The sequence below is a fragment of the Pteropus medius genome, unplaced genomic scaffold, assembly GCF_902729225.1.
Source record: "Pteropus medius unplaced genomic scaffold, Ma_sr-lr_union100, whole genome shotgun sequence".
NCBI classification, from domain to species: Eukaryota; Metazoa; Chordata; class Mammalia; order Chiroptera; family Pteropodidae; genus Pteropus; species Pteropus medius.
In genome coordinates, this window is record NW_024356248.1 from 4,116,328 (window position 1) to 4,127,712 (window position 11,385).

At 50.4% G+C, this 11,385-nt stretch overlaps 1 long non-coding RNA gene across 1 annotated transcript; it reads right to left on the reverse strand.

The window, feature by feature from the left end:
• Window positions 1–4,959: 4,959 nt before the first annotated feature.
• On the reverse strand, window positions 4,960–11,330 carry LOC120600615 (uncharacterized). Its single transcript, XR_005652243.1, has 2 exons — window positions 11,213–11,330; window positions 4,960–5,407 (listed from the first exon to the last, which is right to left on the reverse strand). It is a non-coding gene; the product is annotated as an uncharacterized LOC120600615 (long non-coding RNA).
• Window positions 11,331–11,385: the final 55 nt, after the last annotated feature.

Below are 11,385 nucleotides of genomic sequence, written 5' to 3' on the forward strand. Positions count from 1 at the left end.
GAGCAGGGGGCTTCGTGCAGGAGGTGGCTGGGCATGAAGGGCCTGGTGGATTCTTGTGCTGTGTGATGCGGGGAAGCGGGGCCCAGGAGCACTGCATCCTGGCCAGGGGCTCAGGGAGAGTAACAGCCTCTCGTGAGGCCCCGGGAGCCCGGCAGTGCTGCACAGGCAGCCACGAGGTACTGGGTCCAGCCAGCCAGACTCAGGGGGAACGAGTGGCCATCCGCCTGCCTCGGCTGCTTCCCAGCGCTTCCTGTGTCCCAGCATCTCAGACCGAAGCCACTCTCAGCCAGGGGCCCTCACCCGGTGCCAGTGCTCTTAGGCCTGCCTCCTGCGATGATGATGATGATGATGATGATGATGATGATGATAATGATGATGATGATGATGATGGCGATGATGGAGGGCATGAGGATGGTGCTATGTGGGTTCAGAGCAAGTGTTCCAAATCTCATGCGCCGCTCACACAGCCCTGAAAGGGAGCTTGGTGCAATTTTATTCCTCTTTTCTGGTTCAGGGGGGCTCAGAGGAGGAGGTGACTTATTCAAGGACACTCAGGGAGAGTGTCTCAGAGCCCAAGGGAGGCTTGTGGGTGATGGGTAGCCATCATGGACTTGGACAAAGATCATATTGACCTTCGACTCCTAAGCCTCAATTCTGTAGACTTTGTGGAGACTCTGGGAGAGGAAGACATTTTTTCTCTACCCTTCTAGGTTCTTCTAGGTGATCTAATAATTAAATTGATGTGAAACAGATTAACAAGAGAAAATTACCAATTTTAGTTACATACGTACATATGAGAACCCCACATACATAACAGGTTCACTGTCAGAAGGTCAAAATCAGGTACATATGGCATTCTAAGCCAAAGATGGGGTCAGGTGACTTGAGGCTTCAGAGGGGAGGACAGTCATTGCAGGACAATAAGAATAGCGGGTGTTCGGTAATTAGATGTTTGCCCTGCTATATAGATAGGTCGTAAAAGTTATTTCTGGTAATGTCATCATAGGCAAGGCCCCCAATTTAAATTCTTTGAGAGGTAAAAGTTTCTCGTGAGCTGGCAGGGTCTTGATTTGCCTTCAGCTCAAAATAATCCACATGTCAGTGTAGCACATCTTGGGGAGGCCTGTTATGAACCCCCTCAGGGCAAGGCCCTCCCAAACACGCCCTGCCGGGGTGCCCCCTCCCCTCCGCACGTGTGCGCCCTCCTGCTGGCTTTCGCTGCCCCTTCTTGCCAGCTGACTCCTGTCCTGGCTGAGAGGGAGAAGCCTATGTTCTTACCCACACCGTGCTCGTCGGGAGAAGTCCCGAGGCATTTTTATTCTTGCCATTTTCTTGAGGTCTCCTCTCCCGAGGCATGAGGACAAGTGACCTAGGGCTAGGTCAAACGTAGCCCAGACTTTGCTTCTGCCTCTAAAGCTGTCATTAAGCCAGTGCTCCAGGAGGGGCCCCAGGCACCCCCCGTCTTGCCTCCCTGGGCACACCCCGCAGGTGTGAGGCGGCCTTAGCCCCGCCTCCTGTATGGTTCTTTTAATGCCAGAGACTTATAATCTGACCTGGATCCTGCACAGCTCTGGGCTCTCCCAGTCCCTGGATACAGGGAACCCGCAGACATCCTGGATGGTGCGTGGACCCAGTCTGTCGGCGTGACCGGGGGTGGACCGAGCTGTGCACAGAGCAGGGGATCGGTTCCTCCAGCTGCCCTGCCTAGACGGGTCTGCCAGCCCTGCTCCTCGGAGCCCCACTTGTCAGCGTTCCCCCAACCCCACCAGTCACTTTGGACCTCTTTGTTTCTAGATTTGAATTCAGGTGTGTTCTTTGCACCTTAACATGGCTTAAAGGCCGACCCTCTGGGGGTGGGGGGAAAACTATCCTGAGCCCCGACTTTGAAGTGCACAGGTTGTAGGATGAGGCAGGTCGACTACAGCTAGCCCCACGGCCAGGCCACCGTGGACAGAGGACGGCGTGAGCTGGAGGAACTCTGGTACGTGAGGTGAACGCAGGTAGCACACTTCCTCCTCAGTGCGGACCCTCTGGCCGCTCTGGCTGCCTGGCTTCGGTAGATGGAAAGGAGGTTCTGTGGCTGACCGGTGAGATTGCACTGGAAGTACACTTAGCCTGGTCTGCTGGTCCACGAGCCTCAGGCCAGTGATTGCAAAATGGAGTCTGGGCCTCGCTGCCCCACCCCGGCCTCTCTCACGACTCAGGTGCCTGGCCTGAGCCTCAGCCCTTAATCTGAGCCCAGATACCTATCAGGTGTGTGGGCTGATGAACAGCTGATAGCATCTCTGCAGTTACCTCCGGAGGTATCTGCTTCTTCTCTCTGGGGACTCTGAGACCAAACCCTTCCCCAAGGGCTGAATCCCTTCTAGAGGGAGGGGCAGGTTCTCAGGGAGGGCTTCGGAGAAGTGCTGTGTTGGGCAAATTGTAGAGAACAGTGTAAATACGGCGATTTTTCTGTCTCTTCCTTTTCTGCTGTCAAGAAGGGGCATCCCACGGCCCACGCTCCGCTATGAAGGATGGAAATGGGCTGGCAAGGGGACACAGAGGGACAAGGGACTTGCGTGCACATTGGTGCCGTCCTCTTCTCCTTCACAGGTACGTCTGCCTTCCAAATGGGAGAAAAGGGAATTATGCTCAGAAACCGCAGCCGTTTGTGCCCAGGACTCTCCAAGACTTTCTGCAGGGAGGAAGGACGTCCCTCCCTTCGAGGAGCGAGAGCCTCCATTGCCGAAAGAAACTCGCCTCTCAAGACTGGGGCAGCCGCACCGCCTGTTCACACGATTGCTGAGCGGTATTTGGGAAAGTATGAAACCAGAGCTGCGCCGGTTCCTAGCGGTTCCCGGAGGAATGGCCGCGAAAGTGGGCAACCGATAAGCTAGCTGGCGTCTGAAGACCAGAGCGATGCGATGTCAGATGCGGCGAACCCCGCTCCGGACGCCACCGTCGCCCGCTCAGGGTGACTCTGAACAGGAATTAGCGTCTTCAAGTCCCAGAGAAGTAGGAGTAAAGTTGGATGTTCTCTCTCTTTGACATAGTTGGTTTTAGGATACCTTTCGGAATGACTGACTGTACAAAACAGGGAGCACATTCAGGAAGAAATGAGGCACAGGGCAGTTCCCCAGAGAGGCCCTCTAACTGTGTCAGAGTCATAAGTATGTCTGGGCGTGGGGCCCAGGAATCTGCATTGCACTTTAAATGAAGGTATATCATATTTATAGTAAAGGGCACTGCCTTGAAGCTCATAGTCCAGTGAATTTTTACATGTGAATAGAGCTGTAACTACCACCCCGTGCACTTCCAGGAGCCGCGAAGCCTCCCTCATACCTCTTCCCGCTAGAGGTACTTTAATCCACATCTCCCCATTCGGCAGGCACCAACCACTATTCTGATTTTTATCCCTATCAGTTTGTTTTGTCTGTTCTCAAACGTCACTCAAATAGAACTGTACATTATTCATACTCGGTTGTGTCTCGTGAGGAACAGAGTGAAGAAATAAAACGGAGCCACATAAAGGGAAAGCTGCGAAATTACTAAAATCGAGGTTTGAATGTTCCAGTCCTGAGTCGATGCCTGGATATAGATCAAACCTCCAGAGACTTCCTGAAGAACTCACGCATCCACACCACCCGACGTCCAGGATCCAGAGCGCCCATCGTCGGGAGGATGACCATCTCGGATCGATCCAGAGGCTGAGAATGCAGGATCCGTTCTTGTCAAGAACGTACTTTTTGTTCTAAGAACCCTCAGCTTCTCTTTCTTCTTTGGAACACTCCGGGTATTGCCTAGTTGCCGTTCTTGTTTGCAAACCCTAAGACCCTTGGATCAGACTTTATCATTTGTTTCTAACTAAAGCCTCCTGACTCTTTTTGAGTATGTTCGACACATGTTTCCTCTGCTCAACATCATGTTTGTGAATCAGCTATAAGTGCGTGCCATTGGTTTGTTCTTTTTACTGCTAAGCAGTGTTCCACTCTATGAATATAGGGCAACTTGTTAACCATATTCTTATCAGTGGCATTTAAGCTGTTTCCGATTTTCAGCTACAATGAGTAAAAGTGCTATGAATATATTTGTACGCGGCTTTTGGTAAATACACGCACTCGTTTCTCTTGGGTAAATAGCCAGGGTGGAATCGCCTGATCGTGGGGTAAGCGGGATGGCTTGGCCGCCATGTGCCAACTTGGCTGGGCCGCATTCCCTTCCTTGTGTGATTCTGGTGAGGGTGGGCCATGTGGGAGATTACCGAGGGGACTCGAGGGCAGAAGGGAAGCAGCAGCCGTTTTGTGGCTCATGCACATTATGGCTGATCTGCTGACCCATCCAGTTGGCAGGAAGCAGCAGTTGGCTCCTCTTCCGGTTTCTCTCCCTCCCGAGCTGGCTGTGTGTTTGTTTAGCTCTGTGGTAAAAGACCCTGGCTCCTGCAAAATATTCACTCCATCGATGACAGAGGCAATGACTGACATGAGTTTCAGGGATTCGGTTTGTCCTCGTGGGGTTCCAGTTAGGCTTCTGGGGTTCAGACTGTTCTTGCTGTCCCTCACGTATCATCCATCTTCAATTCCCACCTGCGTGACCTGTGGAATTCAAGCTCCAACGTGAGATGTAGAGACAGCAACAGCCTTGCAAGACTGCTTAACCAGCTCCCACGTGAAGGCCCGATCCCCACGCCAAACAGCAGTGGCTCTGCTTCCTTGGTTGAACCTGGCCGATACCGTAGGTGTAGGTGTTTGTTTAACTCAATTCAAAGCTGTCAAACACATTTCCAAAGCGGCTAGTCCTACTTACTTCCTCCAGCTGTTCTGCATCCTTGCCAGACCTAGTTATCGTCATCCTTTCAAATTTCACCCATCTGCTGGGTGGGCATCTGCATTTTTAAACAAGCTCTCCTTGGGACTTTTAGGAAAGATAAAGGATGAGAACCTGGTCTGAGGAAGGACCTTGGCACTTGAACTTGAAGGAGACAGTTTGATTCAGAATTTTATCCTCACCACTTACTGGCTGTATGATCTTCGTTGACTTTTCATCTCTCCGGGCTTCAGTTATTTCATCTATAGAATGAATTATTAATCATCGCTAACAAGTATTGAGTGCTTACCAGATGCCAGACACTGTTCTAAGCGCTTTATGTGTATTAACTCACTGGATTCTCTCGACCCATGATGAGGTGAGTGCCATTGTTACCTCTAATTTAGAGGTGGGGAAACTGACTTACTGGGAGTCAAACCCAGGCAGTCTGGCTCCCTTGGTGTCCACCGTCTGCCATCCCTCCACTGCAAGGCGGCATGGAGATGAAATGGGAGTGGACAAACTGCACAGGGCAGCCCAGCGAGTACACATTGATCTTCCTTCTTCACTGGGTCCCCATGGGAAATTGCCTTTCGGGTCTATCAAATATGCAGAAATTAATCTAAACAAACAAACAAACAAACAAATCAGGCCACCATCATAACTCATGCAGCCAGAAAGGTAGGATCCAGTAGAATCCAGCGTTATCTAGAGAAGACAACACCTATATGGCTCCCCGACGTGGACATTTTGGCTCGTGGGCAGGTAGGAGGCCTTAGTGGGGAGTGTCAGGCTTCGCCTAAGTATATCGCCATCAACTCTCTTCACTCTGATTTTATACTGACCAATGAACCTTCTGGTATTGATTTCCTTTCCCAAAAGTCTATCCTTCCTGAAAGAGATTGTGCTGACCAGTCAACCTCAGGATTCCTGTCTGCTGGGTGGTTTCATTTCTCAGTGCGAATTAATAAATTGCATTTCGGGTTTATCAATCAGTCTCTTGTGAGTTTGTTTAGCGTAGATCAGTTCCCTCACACCTAATTATAACTCAGCTCTCACGGGGAAACTGGGGAGGAAATATCATCAGGGTAGTATCAGAGAGGTGTCTCGAGAATGATATTAAAAAAGTATGCTTTGAGACCAAAGAGGACTTCTGTGTGTTTGGGGGAGGGAGCATCAAGGAAGGCTTCCTGGAGGAGGATGCCATTGGCACAAGAAGAGGGACACTATAGCATAAACGTGTGGCTAAAACACAGGCTCTGGAGTCTGCCTACCTGGGTTGGAAGTCTGTCTCTTCCCACTTGCCAGCCGTGTGACTTGGCCACCTTGCTTTCTCTCTCTAGGCCTCACATTCCTCGTCTTTAAAGCGGGCATAGCGAGAGCAGCCACCTCGTGGGGTGGCTGTAAGGATGACATGATTCTCTATAACATGTATGACTCTTAGCACAGGACTTGCCACACGGGTTATAAGTAAATGGTTGTCATTACTGCTGCTGTTATTAATACCCAAAGGAATGGTTTTCATTGAGGAAACTTCTAGGAGAAGGCGACAGATCCGAGGCCCGCTGGATCCCCAGAGACAATTTTGTCTCAAAGGGAGTGAAAGCTGAGTCTGTGTTTGCGTTAAGACTCGCCGGGCAGAAAGCTCATTGCAGTCTATGGCTCTTTCCTTGAGAGTGGTCACAGCCCGTCCTGTGGTTTTGCATCCCACGAGCAGAGCTGCCTCCACAATCTATAAGAACCCATCAGCCTCGAGAACTTCCGTGGTTTCTGAGTCACTGTCAGGCCATTTCAGCTTCCAAGCAGAAACTCCCAAGGCGGACTTACCATCTAGGCCTTTTCTGCCTTCTTCCGTGTGGGGGAGGGAGCTACACCCCATAATAGATCCCTGCTCACCATCAAATCTCTGTGTGGAGGCCCAGCGTCATGGCTAGTCCCAAAAGAAAAGATGCTCAAAATCGTCCAGCTAGGGTGTTCCAGACCCAGGTCTGCTTCTTTGTCCACTGTCCTTTCTCCAGATCCTGGTAGGGCCTTCTCTAGTTTCACCATGAACTTGATTCTTCTGCCCAGTGCGGGGAGGAAGGGAAGAGAGAAACAGGCAGGCATGCTAGAAGACAGCTGGGGTTCCAGTCATCTGTGCTCTCCTGGCAAGGGGAGATGCCCTCTGCTCCCCAATCTCATCCTCTCCCCGAAGTTGTCCCCTGACAGCACCCCCTCCTTCTGCATGATGGAAACTGCTTCGGTTTGCCCCAGGTCCCTTTGCCTTACCCCATCACAAAAGTGGAGAGTTCCATGGGCCCCCGCTATTTCCTGTTCTTTGTCTCTTGCGGTTGCTGGGCATCTAAAAAAATCTCCATTGTTTTCACTCAGGGATCCTTCTCTTGGATTCATTTCCTCTTTTCATGAGAGTGCACGTGGTTGGGTGCAGGTGGTCAGCAAAGTCGGGCTGGGAGACACAGACCGTGGTTGAATGAGAGGCAATGCTCCTCTCTTGTCTTAATCAATGACACCTCTGAAAGGGGTACCCACCCTCTTTTCTGTGACTGATAATTGCCCCCTGTATTAACCCAATTCCAGAGCTCTGTCCTGTGTTTGGAGGAGCTGAGTGGGATACTCGTTAAAAACAGTAGGGCTGATTTCCCAGTCTTGCCACTTAGCACCTCTGTGATCTTGGGGGATGTTGCTGAATCTCTCTGGGTATCAACTGGCCCAGATAATGGACTCTAATAACGACACCTATCCACACAAGACTGCCATGAGAGTCAGCGGGAGAACCAGCACAAAGCACTTAGAATGGTGCCTGACAGGTGGTCAGGGTCCCGTGAATATTAGGTCCTATTGATAGTGGTTATTATTCCTCTCCGGGGCGGGAGCATGCCACGGTGTTGCCAGCTTTCCCCAGCCTGGTCTTTAGCTTTGGAGATTCAGAAGTTGTCAGTGCACCCAGGGTTCTAGCAAAGTCTATGCAAGAAGTCAAGTTACCAATAAACGGTTGCTTGATGAACAAGGACTTGAAGCTGGGTGGAGGGCAATGGGCAGCAATGGGCAGCAGGAGGCTCACAGGCTCACAGGGCCTGTGGCTCCCATTTCTATCACAGGGACTGGCTTGGAAGCTCCGTGTGGCTGGTCCAGGAGTCCTGCTCTCCTGCACGTGATAGGGAGGCCAATCTGGTGTGACATCTGCTGACTCCAGCATCCACCAGGGCTGAGCTGGTTAACTTGACTGGCTGGAGCAGCCTTCTCTCCCCAGTACCTTTCAGATTCACCCTTGGTTAGAGAAAGGTCTTCCCAGAGCAGAGAGGCCGCCTCTTCCTTCAGGGCTGTATAGAGGCTCCCAGGTCTTGTCAGAACTGCTCCAAGCACATCAGGGGACACACTGAAGGGCTCAGCTGTCTGATTCCCTCCGCTTCCTGTCTTGCCCTCTCCGGTTCATGAAGAGACCTCCTTCCCACAGCTCACAGTCCAGACAAACAGGTCCCTGTTTTGGACAAGTCTAGTCAGGTGGGGAGGTCGCCCCGGTTACACTGATGTGTGTTTGGGTGCTACCCAGAGACCAGTTCTCTGGGCTGGAGCTTCTGATACAGATGACTGAGTTCACCCATCACAGGGCGATTCCCGCCCCCCCCCCCCATTTATTTCATCCTTAGGTTAGGAGCACTTTGTAATCCTGCTCAAATGTGACTTCATGATTTCCTTTGTTTTTCAAAAATGAAATACTTCCTGTTAACAACAATAGCTGCTCTTTATTAATTAGCCAGTGTACTAACTGGATGATTCTCTTACATTATCTTTAATCCGTACAACAACCCGCTTCCAATTTTATAGATGAGGAGACTGAAGCTCAGAGGGATCCATAATATGGGTAATTGGCCCAATATCTGTGCCTTTTTTTTTTTTTTGGCATTGCCTCGAGATGATTGGTATTTTTCTTCCCAGTTGAAATGAAAGAGAAATGTTTGCATTTACCTTTCATCTTTTAAAACAAGCTCTTGAAACCTCATTAAAGAACATAGCTGAAAAAAAAACAGACATTTTGATTTGCATGAGCCCAGATTTTGCAAGGACAATAAGGTTATGTTTCATGTGTTTGTTCGCTTGGCATATCAGAAACCAAAATCTTTTATCAAATGGGAACCATGGAAATCAGCTCTTACAGCAGAATGTTGAGGGTTCGAAAACATGTCAATGTCCGGGTGAGATATGATGAGTGTCTGAACAGGGCAGTGGCCAAGGATGGATAGGAGAGATATCAAGGGGGTAGAATCAATACGATGTGATTGATTGATTGATACAGGCTGAAGTCCAAACACCTTCACTTAGACGGCCACTCCGGTCTCAAGTGTTGCCATTCCCCTTGCCGCGTCTGCTCCAGCTGGTTCCTGAAAGAACATTCTTGCTCTGTCCAGGCTCCATGCCTCTGAATCCATTACCTCACTCCAGAAATCGTGAGTTTCTCTGTCTCTCTCCCCAGCTAGAAAATGAGCTCCTTCAAAGAAGGCACTGAATCTCCTCTCTGTGAATCCCAGCCTCCGGCACAAAGCCTCCTTCGTGCACCACGAATATTGGTTAAGCAAATCAATAGCTTAAAAAGAGATGCGAAGGGAAGAGGAAGAAAGGAAGTAAAAAGAGAGGAGGAACGAAGACGAGTGCGCCGTCAGACCGCATTTAATCGCTCCTTTCTCTGATGTTACACATTAATCCTCATCAGTGAAGCAGGAGAGTGATCTGCATAGCTCCTGCCTCCGCTGGCTGCTGGAACCAGAGCCAAATAAAATGGGAATGGTTCAGAGACTATTTAACATTCTGTCCCAACAGTTTCCATAAGACTTTCACGTTACTAGAGGCAGTAATATGCCTCCTGCAGTCATTGATGTGGGTATGGGATGGGGGCACTGAGAGCCAAGAGAGAGGTAACAGTAAGGTAGACAGAGTCCCGACGACCTGTCCCACGTCCCGAGCTCCAGTCCTGGATGCACAGACAGCCCCAGAGCTGGGCCTGACAGCGCCTGCAGATTCATATTCTCAAATCTCTCTTTCTTTGCTTTGACTTTTTCTGTTTCTCCTTTGCTACTTCCACACTCACTGATCCCCCAGGTCCTCAGGAGACCAAACTATAAGCCAGAGCAGAAGATAGGGCTTGAATTAATTTCAGTGTCTTTGTGTCTTGCAGTAAAATAGAAAATCTTGCATCTGAAGTCTTGTTTGTCCTGAGCTACTAGATTTTCTCACGGATTTTTTTTTTTCCATCAGTTAAGTTTTAAAGAAAAGATTTGTTTTCTCTAACAGCATCCGATGTTAAGTCGGGCAGTGTCAGTGCACAGGTTCGGGAGTCGGGAAGACACCGCCACTTCAGAGAGTGACCTTGGGCAAGTTCTTTTGAAGTCCCGTCTCCAAGCTGCGTCTCTGGCTCAGTCTGCATACCTGGAAACGGGAAAGCCCAGTACCACCTGCAGTCTGCCTACCATACCTGCGGGACTTCATAAATCGTCTCACATTTCCTTTGTGAGAATTACTGTGTAAAGGTTCTACAGTCCCTCATCTCACAGGCAGGGCAGGCAAAGAGCTTGCTTGGGGGCTATGCAACTAGTAAGTACCCCGGGCATAGGACAGGGACCTGCCGCTACGCCATGCGGTCTGTGGCTGGGTGGTCAGTTTCTTTAGTCTTTGTGTTTTGGTAGAGATCTAAAAAATACTCCCTGGTTCTGGCCTTATACTGTCTTAACCTCTTACTTCTTCTTCATTAAAAAGAAGGGTGGTCTTGAAATAGCTTCAATCCCTTAGACCCTGGGGGCAGGGTGTCCGGGAAGGCTGGGCATGGTGGTCTGCCAACTACACTGACTACGTAAGAAGCTCCCTACCCACCCCCCACCCCCCATTCAGCTTTTGAGGAAGAAATGGCTACACAGGCCAAGGAAGCCAGCAGCTCACTTGCCCTGGGCCAGAAAGACAGCAATGCAGCTGATTCAGCTGGCTATCTCATGCTGATCACAGGCTCCGATGGGCAATTATACATGTCTTTGATTAATAAAAAATGGGGCAATGAATGAATACTTAATCAACACAGTCTGGCGGGGAGGCTCTTTCAGAAACTGGGCTGGGGGTGAGGCAGGGAGTAATCAAAGGGGTCTTAGGAGGTGAAAAGGCAGGGCACCCCCCAGGGAGTGGATCCGGAAAGCTGTCCAGCTCTGGTTCTTGTCTCTGATTCTGTGCCGGGGATTTGCTGGGAGCACGAGAAAGTGTGGGGCTGGTGGACCGATGGTGGGAAATGTGTTCTGTGCCACCGACGTAGTCAAGGAAAAACACAAGGAATGGGGGAGGGGTGTCTGTGTGTCTCCCGGTAGCTGTGTGTCCTCTGGGTGTGTGCTGTGAGCATGTGAGCAGCTGGGTTCTGTGGTCTGCCTGTGCGTGCAGTGGTATTAACACTAACCTGCTGGCGAGGGAGGAAAGGCCAGGGCGCTGGGAGCCTGAAAGAGCATCAAAAGCGATGAAAAAGGCCACTGCTGGGGTTGGAAGGAGGGACAGGAGAGACGGTCCGGAAAAAAAAGGGCGCGAGATACCGCGAGCAGAAGAAGGAGGAGGAAGCGATGCAGAGAGGGAGGT